Source organism: Trichechus manatus, unplaced genomic scaffold (genome assembly GCF_000243295.1).
Source record: "Trichechus manatus latirostris isolate Lorelei unplaced genomic scaffold, TriManLat1.0 scaffold00003, whole genome shotgun sequence".
Taxonomy (NCBI): domain Eukaryota; kingdom Metazoa; phylum Chordata; class Mammalia; order Sirenia; family Trichechidae; genus Trichechus; species Trichechus manatus.
Genome location: NW_004443939.1, coordinates 29,156,503 through 29,176,516, shown reverse-complemented (window position 1 = coordinate 29,176,516; position 20,014 = coordinate 29,156,503).

Below are 20,014 nucleotides of genomic sequence, written 5' to 3'. Positions count from 1 at the left end.
GACCACAGCTAATTAGTTAAGGTTGGATGTGAATCAATAGGAACCTAATCATCGTCTAAAGAGAATTGTTCATATTTTATTTCCAGAACTTTTGTGTTTAGTACGTAGAGAGCCAGACAGATGCAGAAAATGGGCAGAAGCCAGTGAGATAGGGTCATGAACAGCTGTTTTGAGCAAAAGTGTCCTCTCAGCAGAGAGGAGACAGGAACAGAAACACCCTTGGAAAGTGAGTTCAGAGTCCGTTAACTTCCAGGCCCAGAGAGTAGCTACTTGACAACCTTCCAGTTCTGAAGAAGTACAGTTTTAATTTCTGCATAATCTCTATTATAAAAAAAAATACTCTTTTTAATTCAAGTTAGCTTTGGTTTCTCTTCCTTCCAAATGATTCATGATTAAGAGTCTCAGTAAAAATAACAATTTATTTAAGGTTAATAGTCTAAAAGAAAAGAAAAGAAATATTAAAGCAGAAATTTGCCTCTCCAAAAGACATACCAAAATGAAAAATACCTTTTCCAAGTGAATACACTTTCCTGAACTATTTTGTAAATCTGCTCTACTATGATATCATTGACTAGTGCCAAGTCACTGTTTTTAAAATGAGTTTAATCAAATTTTTATTCCTATAAACTCTCTGTAGACTGCCATTCAGATTTTGAATTAACATGTGAACGAACACCTTTCCTGTGAAAGACTTATAGACTATCAACTAATATCAATTTAAGAACTAATATCAGTTTAGGAACTGACTACTTGTAAATATTTAGCACAAATTATCTAAGGCCTCTGTTTCTATTCTTTATGTTTTCTTATGTTTCATTTTGACCACAGAGCTATTATGAAAGGATATTAAGGAAAACAAGTCTTTTGAGTTTTTCTGAGCACCTGAAAATAAACTGAAGTTAAGTTATTATAAATTCTTTATGTATTCAGCTATGGGATGATGTATTTCAGTGTTTGGATTCACTATGTTATGACTATTTAACAGCAGAAAATAATGAGGAACTGGGAGTTTTTTTCCCCCCTGATATTTACATAATGCAGAATTGAAATCTAAGTCAGTTTCACTGAATACAGCCATGCATGTTATACACAGCACAACTCCAGAGAGTACTACTTATATAGACCATGATATAAATGCTCACCCCCTCTCAGTTTGTGTTATGTACAATCCGCACAGCCATTCTTGGTGATCATGCCAGATCCGCCAGAACAATGAGATGTTTTAAATTAGTGTGTCTAGAATGTAAACTCCTAAACAGCAGAAGTTTTTGTCCTTTAAGTTCACTATGTATCAATAACACCTAGACTACTGTCTAGAATATACCAAAAAAAAAAAAAAAAACTCACTGCCATCGATTTGATTTTGACTCATAGCAAGCCTATAGGACAGAATAGAACTGTCCCATAGGGTTTCTAAGGCTGTAAATCTTTACGGAAGCAGACTGTCACATCTTTCTCCCATGGAGCTGCTGGTGGATTCAGTCGCCAACCTTTTGGTTACAGCCTAGTGCTTTAACCAAGGCACCACCAGGGCGCCTTGTCTAGAATATACCCATTGCCACTGAGTTGATCGCAACTCATAGGGAACCAATAGTTCAGAGTAGAACTGCTCCATAGGATTTCCAGGGAGTAACTGGTGGATTGGAACTGCTGACCTTTTGGTTAGCAGCCAAGTTCTTAACCACTGCACCACCAGAGCTCCAGTGTCTAGAATAAAGTAAGTGTTAAATATTTATTACTGGAATAAATGATGAAGCTAATGGCATTAGAATAACCTGTATTGGTCAACAAAACAAAAGAATCCTGACTTCACCCCAGATTACTTAATCAGTATATCTAGAATCTAAGTTAAAAATTAGTTGATTATTATAAGCACACTTTGGAACCATCATTTAGGTTTACGTCTAGTCACAAGGCTAGACTGGCATTCTAAACATGGGATGTATACAGGGAAATTCCAATCCTGCATATACTCTTCAATCCTATTCTCAAATGTAGGCTTTCTGGTAACTTTGTAGCTAGTAATACTTAGAAAAGAACTTTGGGTTAAAAAAAAAATGAGAAAGAGTTTGCAGAGTATTCAACCTGGACTATACAATGGCAAATAATAATTTAATTAAAACCTAGAAAGTTAAACAAAACCTAAAGTTCACTTCTAACCTTCAATTAAATTTGTTCTTATTATAAATAGACCAATTTGTCCAACCAGCAGGGGGAATAGAAATCAAAAAGTATAGAAATATGGTTTGCTACTTAAAACTAGTTAATTTTTGTAAGACATTAATAAATATGATTTCCTGATACCTTCATCATGATCATAATGCTTACCAAACCAGTTACTGGTGCCTGAACAACTTACATATGATATCTTTCAATAAATCAATAAATGCTATATAACAGTGCATATTATTGAATAAGGAATTAGACAGTTATATCCCTGCTAAAGTTCATACAAAAGTTAATGTAGAAGGAAAAGAAGACAAATTAGTCAAGCCATTAATTGTGTTGCTGAGTCTAATCATTTGTTTGTTTTAGCTAAAATATTCTGCCTTTATTGCAGTCATTAGTACTTGACAGTGAATAATCTCGTGTTGAAAATTCCTAATTAGGCTAGAATCCTTTTTTTTTTTTTTAATTTGTTGCAGGATAAAACCTGAGGTTCTGTCAATATAGGTGGATATAGTGATACTTATGATCAAGTCATAGGGTCTAACTAGAGCTAAGAAATTATTTTCCACAATCATAGAACCAGAATAGCCACTGCCTGTGAGTGGACTTTGACTCATAACAACCCTATAGGACAAAGTAGAACTGCTCCGTAGGGCTTCTAAGGCTGTAAACCTTTGTGGAAGTAGACTGCCACATCTTTCTCCCGCCGAGCAGCTGGTGGGTTCAAACTGCCAATCATCCAGTTAGCAGACAAGCGCTTTAACCACTGTGCCACCAGGTCTCCTGAACCATGAATAAAGTTCATAATTTTGCTGATCGCTCTTCCTGCTGCAGACATTAACCATCTAAAGGAAAGAGCACGTTGTGAATCAAGTAATGCTTCCATTAGTCATAATGGGAGTTAAATGTATGTCAGGGGAATGAATCCCCTTAGGTATTTAAAATGAGTTTCAGTTACTACGTATCTGTTGATGTAGCTTGGGAAGTTATTTTCATGCTTTCAAAGAACCACACCTTCAGGCAAGATTAAATAAGAAGGCATCAGATGAGCATGCCTTTGCCGAGGCTAGGAATTTCAAACGCTCCTGAGGACTCCAGGAAGCATGTGAAGCAACATCTGTAAAATATGCACGTGGGGCTGGGAGAGCTCCAGACTGCCTGCTCTGCAGGTAGCTGAAAGACACCCAGCAGACTGTGAGACAGTGCACTCTCCTCCCTGTGTCTCCACCAGATCTCTGCAAGCAAGGCAGAGTTTATCACCCAACACAAAAATAGAAAATTTGTCTTCTTGCTGGGTTTATGTAAATACAATAAATTGAGTTGTCTGACTTCTTAAAATTTTTTTTGGTAACCAAGGCATATTAAGACCTAGAAAATGCAAATAGCTTCCTGATTTAGAGGAATGTAAATCTTCATGAAGAAAAAAAAAAGGTATAACAGGAAAAGATATTTAGGAAATGCCCTTACGGGCATTAAATGAGAAGAAGAAAAAATCACCCAACGAAATTATTTGTAATTCTTTGTACTCTTCATGATGTTTAGGTTTTTCTACAATCATATTAAGGATGTAAATGCAGAAATAAGTGCTCTGAAACATCTTTATTTTTGTGTGATTGGAATTTCAGTATAGTTATACTGTTAACACCTACTGTGATAAAAATAATCAAAATGAATGCTAAGGCAGCAGGGGGTCTATAAGGGAGCAAACATGTGGGTTTGAGAGGCAACATCAGAAGTAAGAATTAAAGTAAGCAGACATAGGAGGCAGGGCCAAGATGGCAGACTAGTCAGATGCTTCCTGTGGTCCATCTTACAACAAAGACCCAAAAAAGCAAGAGAATCAATTATATATGACAATCTAGGAGCCCTGAACACAAAGACAAAGTAGAGGAGATGGACTGAGTGGCAGAGGGAGGGAGAGACAGTTCAGAAGCAGCGAAGAAGTGCCAGACTTGACCTAGCCGACACCTTGCAGGCTGGTTCATTTGCACATGCAGACTGAGGCAAGCAGTAGCTCTTGGGGTACATTTTACCACATCTGGAGAAACCAAGTGGCTAGAGTCTGCACAAACCTCTGGAGCCAGGCAGAAGTGGAGCTGGATCTGTTAAATTTACATGCAAGCATCCAACCTGCTGTGTGAGATCAAAATAACCATTTCCTCTCTGGGACTTCTGTAAGGGAGAAGTTCCTATCTTCCCCTCACCTGTCCCCTCCCAGATCTGCTCCTGTGCTGGTCTGGCAGTGTTCAGCGTTTGCTGCGCACCCTAGGCTGGAAGTGGGTCCCATTGCACCTGAGCTAGTCTCCTGGCTTTGGGGAGGGAACAAACAAATGAACAAACAGAGAAAGAAACCACCAGCTTCCCTAAGCTGGGAACTCAAGACTAACCACGCTCAAATCAGTCTCACAGATTTAAAAAATCACTATGCCTCCTAAGCCAGGAACTCAGGGCAGGCACTGCCCCTTTGCCTAGGCACAAGCATAAGGGATCTACAAACTTCAAATGCCTTTCAGCCCTGCCTAGACCTGTGTGGGCCCATTCAACAGCATAGGCCCTCATTAGCATAGTACAACAGTATATATACTTAAAGCCTATTTTCAACTGCAATAGCTAAGTGGGGGATGGCAGATACTTGACACTCGACACTGCCCTGCCCATTAAGCAGGGTCTACATCCATTCACATCAGGGGCATGAAGACATGGCGGATTCACTCATTCCACCTAGCCACCCACAACAAGGGTCTGAGAATAAGGGTCGCCTCCTAGTCCTTAAAGCCAACAGCACTGGGTGTCCAAAGTCTGGCTGCAAAACCCACCCACCTACACGCTATAGAGGACAGGGACATGCCTTCTGCCTAGGCACTTATGGGCAGCTGTCAGCCCTCTACCTTGCTCAGCACATAACCTCCTACTGCAGCCAGACACCTGTGCCTGCTCCAATCACCCCTTTGTAGCCCTGCCCATCTAGGACTGTACATGAGAGCCTGCAGCACACACTTGGTGACTGATGACCTGGACACCTAAGTTGAATCCACACTAGAAAATTAAATGGACTCCTGGGCTCACACACTTAGTAGCAGCTCTCACTACCTGGTAACAGGACGTGAGCGCTTCAAAGATGCCAATAACCAAAGTGGCGCATACATCCAGCCTATTTGGGCATATCAAAACAAAACAAAACAAAACAAGAAGCTAGGACACAGTAAGTAAACAGAAAATAAATAAATAAAACAACCTACGGATGGCTCAGAGACAACAGTCAACATCAAATCACATAAACAGGCAGACCCTGATGGCTCTGGCAAGTGACCAAAACAAAGAATCAGGAAACTTCCCAGAGGAAGAGAAGGTCTTGGAATTAATGGAGGTAGAATTCAAAAGATTAATAAACAGAACTCTTCAAGAGATTAGGAAAGAGATCAGAGAAAATTCAGACCAATCCAAGGAACACACAGACAAAGAAGTGGAGGAATTTAGGAAAGCTATACAAGAGCAGATTGGCAACTTTAACAGGCTGCTAGAATCCATAGAGAGACAGCAAATAGAAATCCAAAAGATTAAAAATAAAATTTCAGAATTAGATAACTCAGTAAAAAAAAATCATATAAAGCCACGAAGGAAAAAAAATTACCAGCCAAGAATTATGAATCCAGCAAAACTGTCTCTCAAATATGAAAGCGAATTTAGGGCATTTCCAGATAAAGAGAAGTTAAGGAAATTTGTAAAAACCAAATCAAAATTACAAGAAATACTGAAGGGAGTCCTCCTGCCAGAGAATTAAAAATATCAGATAACAACGCAAGACCTAGAACATAGGAGAGAACAAACAGAAATCAACTCAGACAGGGAAGTCACAAAAATAAGTCAAAGCTACTGACCAGGATCACAACAGAGGGTTCTGGACAGAGCTGGAGAAGGATGTAGAGCATAATTCTAACTCACAAAAAAAAAAAAGACCAGATTTACTGGCCTAAAGAAGATTGGAGAAACCTCGAGAGTATGGCCCCCAGACACCCTTTTAGCTCAGTGGTGAAGTTACCTCCGAGGTTCACTGTTCAGCCTGGGAGTGGACAGCCCCGTAAAACCAAATGAGACTAATGAGGTACAGGAGTCCAGTGACAAGGGCCAGAAGACAGAAGGGGACAAGGAAGCTGGTGATAGGGAACACAAGGTTGAATAAGGATATTGTTGATGTGTTGTGAGATTGTTAACCATTGTCATAGGGCAACATTTGTAGTAACTGTTAAATGAGAAACTATTTTGTTCTGCAAGCCTTCATCTTAAGTGAGAATGTGAGAATAACAGCACAATTGGAAGAGTGTAGTCAATGTCACTGAACTGTGTATGTAGAAATTTTTGAAACGGTGTATCTTTGGCTATGTGTATTTTCGCCAAAAAAAAAAAAAAAAAAGTTTGAGAATTTAGAGGGTTAATATGTTGTGGGGTTGTTAACCAATGTCATAAAACAACAGGTGTACTTCTGTTTCATGAGAAACTATTTGTTCTGTAAGCCTTCACCTGAAGTACAATAAAATATATAAAAAAAAAAAATAAGTCAAAGCTAAAACATTGAAAATAGGCAAGTAGAGACGTCCATATGTAAAAGATGACAAGATTAAAACAAAAATGAGGGATTAAATAGTGTAGTCATAGAACTTTCATATGGAAAGGAAATTAAGGTGTTATGAAGAAATAAAAGATTGGTTTCAACTTAGAAAAATAGAGGTAAATTTTAAAGTAACCACAAAGGAAACTAACAAATCTATACATCAAAATAAAAAAGAAGAAAAACGTAAAGACGCAGCAAATACAAAACCAACAACAATGAGAAAGATGAAAAGAAAAATAGCACAGAAAATTAAGTTGAACAAAGAAACTGTTAACACCACAAAAGAAATTACATCAAAATGACAGCATGAAACTCATACCTATCAATAATTATACCAACTATAAATGGACTAAATGCACCAACAAAGAGACACAGAGTGGCAGAATGGATAAAAATACATGATCCGTCTATATGCTGCCTACAAGAGACACATCTTAGACTCCAAGACAAAAACAAACTAAAACTCAAAGGATAGAAAAAAATATATCAAGCAAACAACAACAAAAAAGTGCAGGAGTGACAATATTAATTTTTGACAAAATAGACTTTAAAGCAAAATCCACTGCAAAGGATAAGGAAGGGCACTATGTAATGATTAAAGAATCAATATGCCAGGGAGACACTACCATAATAAATATATACCACACCCAAAGACAGGGCTCTAAAATACATAAGACAAACTCTAATGGCACTGAAAAGAGAAATAGATACCTCCACAATAGTAGTAGGAGACTTGAACACACCACTATTGGTAAAGGACAGAACATCTAGAAAGAAGCTTAATAAAGACACTGAAGATCTAAGTGCCACAATCAACCAACTTGATCTCATAGACATATACAGATACCTCCACCCAACAGCAGCCAGGTATACTTTCTTTTCCAAAGTACATGGAACATTCTCTGGATTAGACCATATATTAGGCCAAAAAGCAAGCCTTAACAGAATCCAAAATGATGAAATATTATTACAAAGCATCTTTTCTAACCATAAAGCCATAAAAATAGAAATCAATACAGAAAAAGCAAGGAAAAAAAAAAAAACAAATACATGGAAACTGAACAACGCCTTACTAAAAATTACTGGGTTATAGAAGACATCAACAACAGAATAAAGAAATTTATAGAATCAAATGAGAATGAAAACACATCTTATCAGAAAATTTGTGACATAGCAAAAGCAGTGCTCAGTGGTCAATTTATACCAATAAATGCACACATCTAAACAGAAGAAAGGGCCAAAAGTAAAACATTAACCCTACAACTCGAACAAGTAGAAAGAGAGCAGCAAAAGCAGCCCTTAGGCACCAGAAGAAAGCAAATAATAAAACTTAGAGCAGAAATAAATGAAATAGAGAATAGAAAAATAATTGAAAGAAGTAACAAGACCAAAAGCTGATTCTCTGAAAAGATCAACAAAATTGATAAACCATTGGCCAAATTGAAAAAAGAAAAACAGGAGAGGAAGCAAATAATCAGAATAAGAAACGAGATAGGTGATATCACAACAGACCCAACTGAAATTAAAAGAATCATAACAGAAGTCTATGAAACATTGTACTCCAACAAATTTGAAAACCTAGAGGAAATGGATAAATTTGTTCTAGAAACATACTACCTACCTAAACTAACATAAACTGCAGTAGAAAAACTAAAAAAAAATTCCCAACGACAACAACAAAAAAACCCTGGCCCTGACAGCTTTGCTGGAGACTTCTACCAAACTTTCAGAGAAGAGTTAACACCACTACTCCTAAAGGTATTTCAGAGTATAGAAAAGGATTGAATACTCCCAAATTCATTCTATGAAGCCAGCCATAACGCTGATACTAAAACCACATAAAGACACCACAAAGAAAGAAAATTACAGACAAATATCCCTCGTGAACACAGTCGCAAAAATCCTCAACAAAATTCTAGCCAACAAAATTCAACAACATATTAAAAAAATAATTCATCATGACCTAGTGAGCTTCATACCATGTACGCAGGGATGGTTCAACATTAGAAAAACAATCAAAGTAATCCATCACATAAATAAAACAAAAGATAAGAACCATATGATCTTTTCAATTGATGCAGAAAAGTCATGTGACAAAGTTTACCACCCATTCATGATGAAAACTCTCAACAAAATAGGAACAGAAGGGAAATTCCTTGACATAATATAGGGCATTTATATAAAGCAAACAGCCAACATCATCCTAAACTCAGAGAGTCTGAAAGTACTCCCCTTGAGAACGAGAACTAGACAAGGATGCCCTTTATCACCACTCTTATTTAACATTGTGCTGGAGGTCCTAGCCAGAGAAATAAGGCAAGAAAAAGAAATAAAGGGCATCCAAATTGGTAAGGAAGAAGTAAAAATATCCCTATTTGCAGATGATATGATCTTTTACACAGAAAATCCTAAAGAATTCACAAGAAAACTACTGGACCTGATAGAAGATTTCAGCAAAGTATCAAGATACAAGATAGGCATACAAAAATCAGTTGGATTCCTCTACACCTTCAAAGAGAGCTTTGTAAAGGAAATCACCAAATCAATACCATTTACAATAGCCCCCAAGAAGATAAAATACTTAAGAATAAATCTAACCAGAGATGTAAAAGGCCTATAAAAAGGAAAGTACAAGACACTACTGTAAGAAACCAACAGAAACCTACATAGGTGGAAAAACATACCTTGCTCATACATAGGAAGGTGCAACATTGTGAAAATGTCAATTCTAACCAAATTGATCTATAGATACAATGTAATCCCAGTCTAAATTCCAATGACATTTTTAAATGAGATGGAGAAACAAATCACCAACTTCATATGGAAAGAAAAGAGGTCATTACTGAAGAAGAAGAACAAAGTGGGAGGCCTCACACTACCTGATTTAAAAACTATTATACATCCATGGTAGTCAAAACAGCCTGGTACTGGTACAACAACAGATACATAGACCAATGGAACAGAATTGAGAATGCAGACATAAATTCATCCACCTATGAGCAGCTGTTATTTGACAAAGGCCCAAAGTCCATTAATTGGGGAAAGGACAGTCTCTTTAACGAATGCTGCTGGCATAACTGGATATCGATCTGCAAAAAAATGAAACAAGACCCATACCTAACACCATGCACAAAAACTAACCCCACACAATGCACAAAAACTAATTCTAAATGGATCAAAGACCTAAGTATAAAATCAAAACTGTTGAAGATCATGGAAGAAAAAATAGCATGACATAAACAGAATATGAACCATAAGTAACAATGCACAAGCACTGGAAGAGAAACTAGATAACTAGGAGCTCCCAAAAATCAAATTTAAGCTCATCGAAAGACTTCATCAAAAGAGTAAAAAGAGAACCTATAAACTGGGAAAAAAATGTTTGACTACAACATATCTGATAAGGGTCTAAACTGTAAAATCTACAAGGTACTGCAAAACCTCAACAACAAAAGACAAATAACCCAATTAAAAAATGGGCAAAGGATATGAACAGACACTTCACCAAAGAAGACATTCAGGCAGCTAACAGATACATGAGGAAATGCTCACCATCATCAGTCACTAGAGAAATGCAAATGAAAAATACAATGAGATACATCTCACCCCAACAAGGCTGGCACTAATCAAAAAAACACAAAACAATAAATGTTGCAGAGGTCGTGGAGAGACTGGCACACTTATACACTGCTGGTTATAATGTAAAATGGTATGATCACTTTGGAGATTGATTTGGTGCTTCCTTAAAAAGCTGTAAATAGAATTGCTGTATGATCCAATAAGAGCTGTCACATGAATAGATACGCACATAACCCATGTTCATTGTAGCACTGTTCACAATAGTAAAAAGATGGAAGCAACCTAGATGCCCATCAACAGAAGAATGGATAAACAAATTATGGTACATACACACAAGGGAGTATTATGCAACTATAAAGAATAATGATGAATTCGAGAAATATCTCACAATGTCTATTAATTTGGAGGGCGTTATGCTGAGTGAAATTTAGTCAGTCACCAAAGGACAAATATTGTCTGAGACCACTATTATAAGAACTCAAGAAAAGGTTTAAACACAGAAGAAAACATTTTGATGGTTATGAGTGCAGGGAGGGAGGGAGAAGGGAATTCACTAACTAGATAGTAGACAAGAATCTTAGATGAAAGGAAGGACAACACACAGTACAGGAGAAGTCAGCACAACTGGACTAATCCAAAAGCTAAGAAGTTTCCTGAGCTCAACCAAACACTTTAAGGGACAGAGTAGCTGGGGCTGTGGTCTGGGGACCATGGTTTCATGGGACATCTAGTTCAATTGGCAAAACAAAGTTTATTAAGAAAATGTTCTGCATCCTACTTTGGTGAGTGGCATCTGGCGTCTTAAAAGCTTGTGAGTGGCCATCTAAGATGCATCAATTTGTCCCAACCCATTTAGAGCAAAGGAGAATGAAGAACACCAAAGACACAAGGAAACTATTAGCCCAAGACACAAAAGAGCCACATAAACTGAGACTCCATCAGCCTGAGACAGAAAAACCAGCTACCACCAATGACCGACTGCCTGACAGGGAACACAGCAGAGTCTCTGAGGGAGCAGGAGAAAAGCATGGAGCAGAACTCAAAATCACGTAGAAAGACCAGACTTAATGGTCTGACTGAGACTGGTGGAACCCCCAAAGCCATGGTCCCCAGATGCTCTGTTAACCCAGAACTAAAACCATTCCCGAAGCCTACTCTTCAGACAAAGATTAGACTTGACTGTAAAACATAAAATAATGCTCCTGAAGAGTGTGCTTCTTAGTTCAAGCAGATACATGCGACCAAATGGGTGGCTCCTGTCCAGAGGCAGGATGAGAAGGTAGGAAGGGACAGGAGCTGGTTGGATGGACATGGGAAACCCAGGGTGGAAAGGGGGAGTGTACAGTGACATTATAGTGACTGTAATTAGTGTCACATAACAATATTTTGTATGAGAAACTAACTTGAGCTGTAAACTTTCACCTAAAGCACAATAAAAAAAAAAAGTTTAAAAACATAAAATAAAATAAGCAGTCATATTAGGGGCAGAGAATGAAACAGGGACAAACAGAAAATTAAACAAATAGTTTTTTCTTTTGTCAGAGATACACACAAAAGATAATATTAGAAAAAAATTAAGAAACTGAGAGTCTGTAGGTACTATTTTTCCATGGAAGAAAGGTAGAACCTAGACAGAAAAGGTAGTCATATACAGACAAGCCTCAGGATAGAGACATTTTAATGTGACTGGTCACATTTAATATTTATATAAATGACACAGAAAGGAACTGCACTTTAGATTCACAATTTTGAAAATAACGCTGAACTTCTGGGCAGGTAGCAAATATCAAGTTGATGGCTATAAATGAGGAAGATGTTGCAAGGCCTTGGAGGTGGCTAAAAAAGTGATGCAGACATTTGAATGCATTCAAGTGTAAAATAATCTGAGTACTGAAGTATAATAATAATGTATGTGTAACAAGTCAGTCAGACCAGGAAAAGGATTTAGGTGCATTTCCCTGATGACAGTAATCCAATATGCTATTGTGGTAAAAAAGAAAGAAAAAAAACAAAGTTACTTCACCATTGAGAAATGCACTCGAAGCCAACAGAAGAAATTGTTAGATATGAAAGTGTCTAACATGGCAGGCACTATTCTAGGCTCTGAGGATAGAGCACTAGATAATGTTTCTGATTTCCTGGAACTAGATTCTAATGAATATATTTCAGGTGTTGTAGAGAAACAACTTTTACCAAAGCCTGCTGGGACAAAGAGATTTTTATTGCAACATATCAGAAAAACAAAAATCAGAAATTAGCTGCAAGCACTCAGTCTGTAAACAGACCAAAACCCAAAGAAGTACATCTATAAGTGTTTTTTATACAATTTTGACAGGTGCTGATTCATTTTGAGTAAATTACTTATAGACTATGATTGGTTAAAGTAAAGACAAAGAACTAAGATCATGATTGGGTTACCTTTTCATGTTTTTCTTTTCTGACAATTTGTTCTCTTGGCTCAGGGGTCCTAGGTCTTTCATTTGTTGATTGTTTTTGTTATGTAGGCTACCTGTGATATTGAGTAGATCTTTAACTCGATACCTGGGGTAAATTGTTATTTTCTTTTGATACCCATGTCCACAGCCCATTGAACCGGTTAGAGCACTCTGTCCTACTCCTTTGATGTTCTTTTCATACTGTTTTAAGCTCTTCAGATTCTGACAAACAAGTTGGCCTTTTATGGTTATGTCCTTCTGTGGTTAGGTTAACCTTTTATCACAGGCCTATCAAAACATACCCCTGGAATTTTCTTCTGTTTGCTTCCAGTGCATTTCCTGCAGATATAAGCATGACTCATTCTCTCACTTCCTTCATGTCTTGGTTCAAATCCCAGCTTCTCAGTGAGGCTAATCCTGAGCATCTGTTTAAAACTGCAGTGCTGTTCCCACAGCTCAACATTGTCTTCCTTTTTTTTTTTTTTTTTGTTATATACCATTTATCCCTTCTAATATACCATTGGTTTTACTTTTTTATTTGTTTACTGCCTATCTCCCTCAACTAGAATGTACATTTATGAAGCTAGGATTTTTTTGTCTATTTTATTTACTGCTATATCCTCAATGTCTAAAATAGTGTCATGCACAACAGGTACTCCATGTACATTGTTGAATTAATATGAAGTGGCCTTGGTGATAGGAATGACACCAGAGATTGCATGATAGAATTTTGCAAGAGCAATGACTTAATCATTGGAAATACTCTTTTAAACAAAATAAATGGTGACTATACACCTGGACCTCATCAGATGGAATACAAAGGAATCAAATTGACTAAATCTATGGAGAGACAATGGAGAAACTCAGTATTATCGGTCAGAACAATGCCAGCGGCCAACTGTAAAACAGACCATCAATTGCTCCTTTGCAAGTTCAAGTTGAAGATGAAGATAATTAAAACGAGTCCACAAGAGCTGAAGTATGACCTTGAGTATATCCCACTTGAATTTAGAGACCATCTCAAGAATAGATTTGATGCATTGAACACTAATGACTGAAGACCAGATGAATTGTGGGATGACATCAAGGACATCATACATGAAAAAAGCAGAAGGTCATTAAAAAGACAGAAAAGAAAAAGACCAAAATGGATGTCAGAAGAGACTCTGAAACTTCCTCTTGAATGCAGAATAGATAAAGTGAAAGGAAGAAATGATGAAGTAAAAGGGCTGAACAGAAGATTTCAAAGGTCAGCTTGAGAAAACAAAGTATAATGAAATGTGCAAAGACCTGCAAATGGGAAGAACACTCCTGGCATTTCACAAGTAGAAAGAACTGTAGAAAAATCTCAAGCCTTCAGTTGTAATACTGAAGGATTCTTTGAGCAAAAATTGAATGACACAGGAAGCATCAAAAGAAGACGGAAGAAATACAAAGAGTCACCCAGAATAATTGGTCGTTCAACCATTTCAAGAGGTAGCATATGACCAAGAACTGATGGCACTGAAGAAAGAAGTTCAAGCTACACTGAACGCATTGGCAAAAAACAAAGCTCCAGGAACTGACTGAATACAAATTGAAATATTTTAACAAATGGACACAATGCTGGAAGCACTCACTCATCTATGCCAAGAAATTTGGCAAACAGCTACCTGGCCAACCAACTAGAAGAGATTCACATACATGGCTATTCCAGAGAAAGGTCATCCAACAGAAAGCGGAAATTATCGAACAATATCATTAATATCACATGTAGGTAAGATTTTGCTGAAGATAATTCAAAAATGGTTGTTAGCAGTATATCGACAGGGAATGGTCGGAAATTAAAGCCGGATTCAGAAGAAAACTTGGAAGAAGGGATAGCATTGCTGATGTCAGATGGATCTTACTGAAAGCAGAGAATACCAGAAAGATGTTTACCTGTGTTTTATTGACTATTCAAAGGCATCTGACTGTGTGGATCATAACAAATTATGAATAACATTGTGAAGAAGGAGCATTCCAGAACACTTAATTGTGCTCATAAGGAACCCCTACATAGAACAAGTGGCAGTCGTTCAAACAGAACAAGGGGATACTGTATGGTTTAAAATCAGGAAGAATGTGCATTAGGGTTGTATCCTTTCACCATACCTATTCAATCTGCATGCTGAGCAAATAATCCAAGAAGCTGGACTACATGAAAAAGAATGGGACATCAGGATTGGAGGAAGATTCATTAACATCTTGTGATATGCAGATGACACAACCTTGCTTCCTGAAAGTGAAGAGGACTTGAAGCACTGATGAAGATGAAAGGCTACAGTCTTCAGTACGGATTATACCTTAACACAGAGAAAATAAAAATCCTCACAACTGGACCAATAAGCAACATCATGATAAATGGAAAAAAGATTGAAGTTGTCAAGGATTTCATTTTACTTGCATCCACAAGCAGCAGTCAAGAAATCAATTGATGTACTGTATTGGGCAAATTTACTGCAAAAGACTTTTTTAAAGTGTTAAAAAGCAATGATGTCACCTTGAGGACCAAGATGCACCTGACCCAAGCCATAGTGTTTTCAATTGCCACATATGCATGTGAAAACTGGAGAACGAATAAGGAAGACTGAAGAAGAATTGATGCCTTTGAATTATCGTGTTGGTGAAAAATATTGAATATACCATGTCCTGCCAGAAGAATGAACAAATCTGTCTTGAAAGAAATACAGCCAGAATGCTCCTTAGAGGTAAGGATGGGGAGACTTTGTCTCATGTACTTTGGACATGTTATCAGGAGGGGCCAGTACCTGGAGAAGGATATCATGCTTGGTAAAGTAGAAGGTCAGCAAAAGAGAGGAAAACCCTCAACCAGATGGATTGACACAGTGGCTGCAGCAATGAGTTCAAACATATTAATGATTGTGTGGATGGCGCAGGAACTGGCAGTGCTTCATTCTGTTGTACGTAGGGTTGATATGAGTTGGAAGGGACTGGAGAGCACCTAACAACAATAACAACAACAATGAGATGAGTCATGTTTTGAAGATATTCAAACTAGACTAATTGGGTATAGACTGATGACAGTTGAGGGCTACTTTAGATAGCATAGTCAGGAGAGCCATTTAAGTTGATAGAGAAATTGTGAGAAAGATCTGTCATGTGAATATCTGGGAGGAGACAATTTCAAAAGGATACAGCAGATTCAAAGACAAAAGACAGGTGTGAAGCTTAAGACTGATTTGAGTGACAAAGAGAAAGCCTGTAAGTGGTGGTATTGGAGGAGGAGAGAGAAGGGGAATAAGATGAAATGATTTCATATGCCTTTTGGGCCATAGTGGCGTGTTTGAATTATACTTTAAATACAGCAGGACTCTGTCAAAAGTTTAAGAAGGAGAGTAACATGATCTGATTCACAAAAAACAAAAAAACTTTTGATATTGTATGGAGTATTAGGGATGGGGGTTACGGAGTAAGAGGTGGTACAAAGAGCAAAAGTAGAAGCAGAAAGAACTATCAGGAGTCTTTTGCAGTGATATAGATGATGGTAGTTTAGGGTAATATTATGGATTGAATTGTGTCCCCCAAAATATGTGTTGTAAATCCTGATCCCAAACGGGTTTGATTTTTGGATATACCTGTGGTTATAATCTCATTTGGGAATTAGTTTTTTTGTTATGTTAATGAAGTGATGTTAGTATAGGGTGTGATTTACCTCACTGACTTTTGAGATACAAATAGCAGGTTAAGCAAGCAACTAAGCAAACAGAAATGGCAGAGAGAAAAAAGGCTTCTCCTAGGCTGGTGCCCTGAATTCAGATTTCTAGCCTCCTAAACTGTGAGAAAATAAATATATGTTTGTCAAAGCCACCAACTGGTTGTATTTCTGTTATAATAGCACTAGATAACTGAGACAGGTAGTATGGTAGCATTGGAAATAGTAAGGAAGATCCTGGTCAAATTATCACCCCGCTCATGAGCTTGGTGTTATTGGCCAAGTTATTTAATCACTACAAGCTTTCATTTTCTTACCCATAAAATGGAGATAATAAATTGCTTACTTCAAACTTGGATGAATGGATCATGGTCACATATTTTTATTTTAAAAAAGAAAAAAAATAGTAAACCCTGATGATATTGCATGGATTAATTCTCCAAATATGAAGATATGTGTGCTTTATTAGAAACACATGGTAGGATGTCCATTAGATATAAATAAGAGATACAACATTTCTTCCCTCAAGGAATATATGATCCAGAGTTCTTTAGATTTGGACATATTCCTGAAAACCACTTACAGATGAAACAGAAAATACCTCGGAGAGACTCAGGAACTGGGCACATCAAGAACACACGTTCTGTTCTGGTTTGAGATCCTCCCTTGAGGATCAATGCTCCTAGTAATTCTACTTCTAGAGTCAGATGCAAAAGTAGGTGAGGAATCCATCTGACTAAATCCTTTCAGAATTCCAGCACCTATTCTGTTAAAAAAAAAAGTATAAGCTAAAGGTAATTTTTATTATTCTTGTTTATATTGTATTGATATAAATTATCCATGAAAAGTTATGTATTCATAATTAAGAACCAGGGAATAAGGACTTCTGTGAATATTGCTGCTAAAATAGCAGTTTCGTTATTAATAACACACTCTATTCAGTGATGATGTCCATAGGGGTGCAATTGCTTAAAATGCTCACCCACTGATCGGAAGTTTGAATGTTGGAGTTCACCCAGAGGTGAGTCAGAAGAAAGGCCTGGTGATCTACTTCTGAAAAATCAGCCATTGAAAACCCTATGGAGTACAGTTCTACTCTGACACTCATGGGATCACCATGAGTCAGAATCAATTGGATGGCAATGGGCCTGCTCTGGTCTGAGTAATAATATTGGAAAAAATTATGAAAATGGGAGTCTGTAGATACAGTTTTTTCATGCATGAGTGGTGAAAACTAGAAATAAATGTAGGAATATATGGACAAGTTCCAGGATAGTGATATTTTAAGGTGGCACATTTAATATTTATTTTCAAAAACTAAGTTAAAGATATATATTAAATTAACATTTTTCTTAATATTATGGTCATTTTTAATATCATTTACATTGCCATGTAGTAGTAATAAAGTTAACATCTAAATCCATGATTAGCTTTGACGCAATATGTAAAATAATGACAGAAAAATGAAGTGCTCAATTAAAAGTATAAAACACTATAAGTCATGTGTATATAAACAGTTATACTGATACATAATCCCTTTATCAATAACCAAGGCTCTAAGACTTACTCTCTTTTTCTTACAGAGGGAGCCCAAATTTGATTTATTTATCTCATTTCAATCAATACGAAAAGCTGCCAAATTTGACAGTGTCATGGATTGAATTGTGTCCCCCAAAAATATGTGCATCAATTTGGCTGGGCCATGATTCCCAGTATTGTGTGATTGTCTACCATTTTGTCATCTGATGTGAGTTTCCTATGTGTTGTAAATCCTATCACTATGATGGATTAGCAGCAGTTACATTGACAAGATCTAAAAGATTAGATTGTGTCTTAAGCCAATCTATTTTGTGATACAAAAGAAAGAAGCTAGTAGAGAGACATGGCGACCTCATACCACCAAGAAAACAGCTAAGAGCAAAGCACGTCCTTTGGACCCAGGGTTCCGGAGTGGAGAAGTTCCTAGTCCAGGGAAAGATTGGTGACAAGGACCTTCCTCCAAAGTCGACAGAGAAAGGCTTCCCCTGGTTTTGGCACCCTGAATTTGGACCTCTAGCCTACTTGACTGTGAGAGAATAAACTTTTGTTTGTTGAAGCCATCCACTTGTGGTATTTTTGTTATAGCAGCACTAGATAACTAAGACAGACAGTAAATCCCAAAGATCTGTTTAGAAAATAATCCAAACACAGGGTCGCTATAGGGTCACTATGAATAGGAATCAACGTGATGCAAGATAGCAATGGGTTTCTTTGTTTGTTTGTTTTTGGCTTGTATCATAATCTAAACAAATAACATTAGAGAAAAAACTTCTTTTTTTTAAGCAAAATTAATCAGACTAGTCTGACTTTGCCAAGAATTCACATTGATTATGTAAACTTATATTGTTATATAAAATGTTCTTGAGTGAGCAGATTTTGAGAGAAGGTTGTTTTGTCCATCTAAGACTAGCATAAATTGTGAGAAGTCATTTTCTTTCTTCCCACCCACCACCTCACCCCCGGAAAATCTTTTGTTCCTTTATACTGATGTTCAACTTTTTTTTTTTTTAATAATAAAATTAGAATTCTTTTCTTTTAAGAAACTTTATAATCGAATTTATATGTACACTTACAAGGTACAAAAATATTTTAAGGTCATTCAATAAGTGATAATGGTTTTCTTCAGTTACAGGTACTGAGCCAAGCAAAAAACTGACAGTTTCATACCTACACTTTAACTAAGGCCAAATCTAGACAGAACATAAAATCTTACTGGTCCAGGTCTCAAAGGTGTTCCTCCTTTCTAGTGAGCATGAAATATTTTCATAATTAACTCATTATGTTGTTGTTAGGTGCAGTCGAGTCAATTCCAACTCATGGCGATCCCATGTGTGTCAGAGTGGAACTGTCTTCCACTGGATTTTCAAGGCTGTAACCTTTCGAAAGCAGATTACCAGGCCTTTCTCCTGAGATGCCTCTGGGTGGGTTCAAACCTCCAACTTTTTGGTTAGTAGTCCAGTGCTTAATAGCCCTTTGAGCTCTGCAGAGAAAAAAAAAGGGGGGCAGGGGGAGAAGACAAACAAATACTCTGAAATTTCCCACCTTAGATCTCTATCATATTATCCCAATCAAACCCGCTGCCATAGAGTTCATTCTGATGCATAGCAACACCATAAGACAGAGTAGAACTCCCCACAGGGTTTCCAAGGAGTCCCTGGTGAATTCAAACTGCCAACCGTTTGGTTAGCAACCATAGCTTTTAACCACTGCGCATCCAGGGTTTCCATCATTGCAACAGAGATCATCAAATAATATGACCATAAACTTGTTTCTCAACCATTGCTGTTACCATGGAGAACAACTTCTTAGTGTAGAAAAACCAGAACAAGAATCAAAGTGCCAAAAAATGGAAGCAAAAATAAAGCCACACCGGAGAGCTGTGGGGACCATGATCTCAGGGAACATCTAGCTCAATTGGCATAACACAGTTTATAAAGACAATGTTCTACATTCTACCTTGGTGAGTAGCGTCTGGGGTCTTAAAAGCCT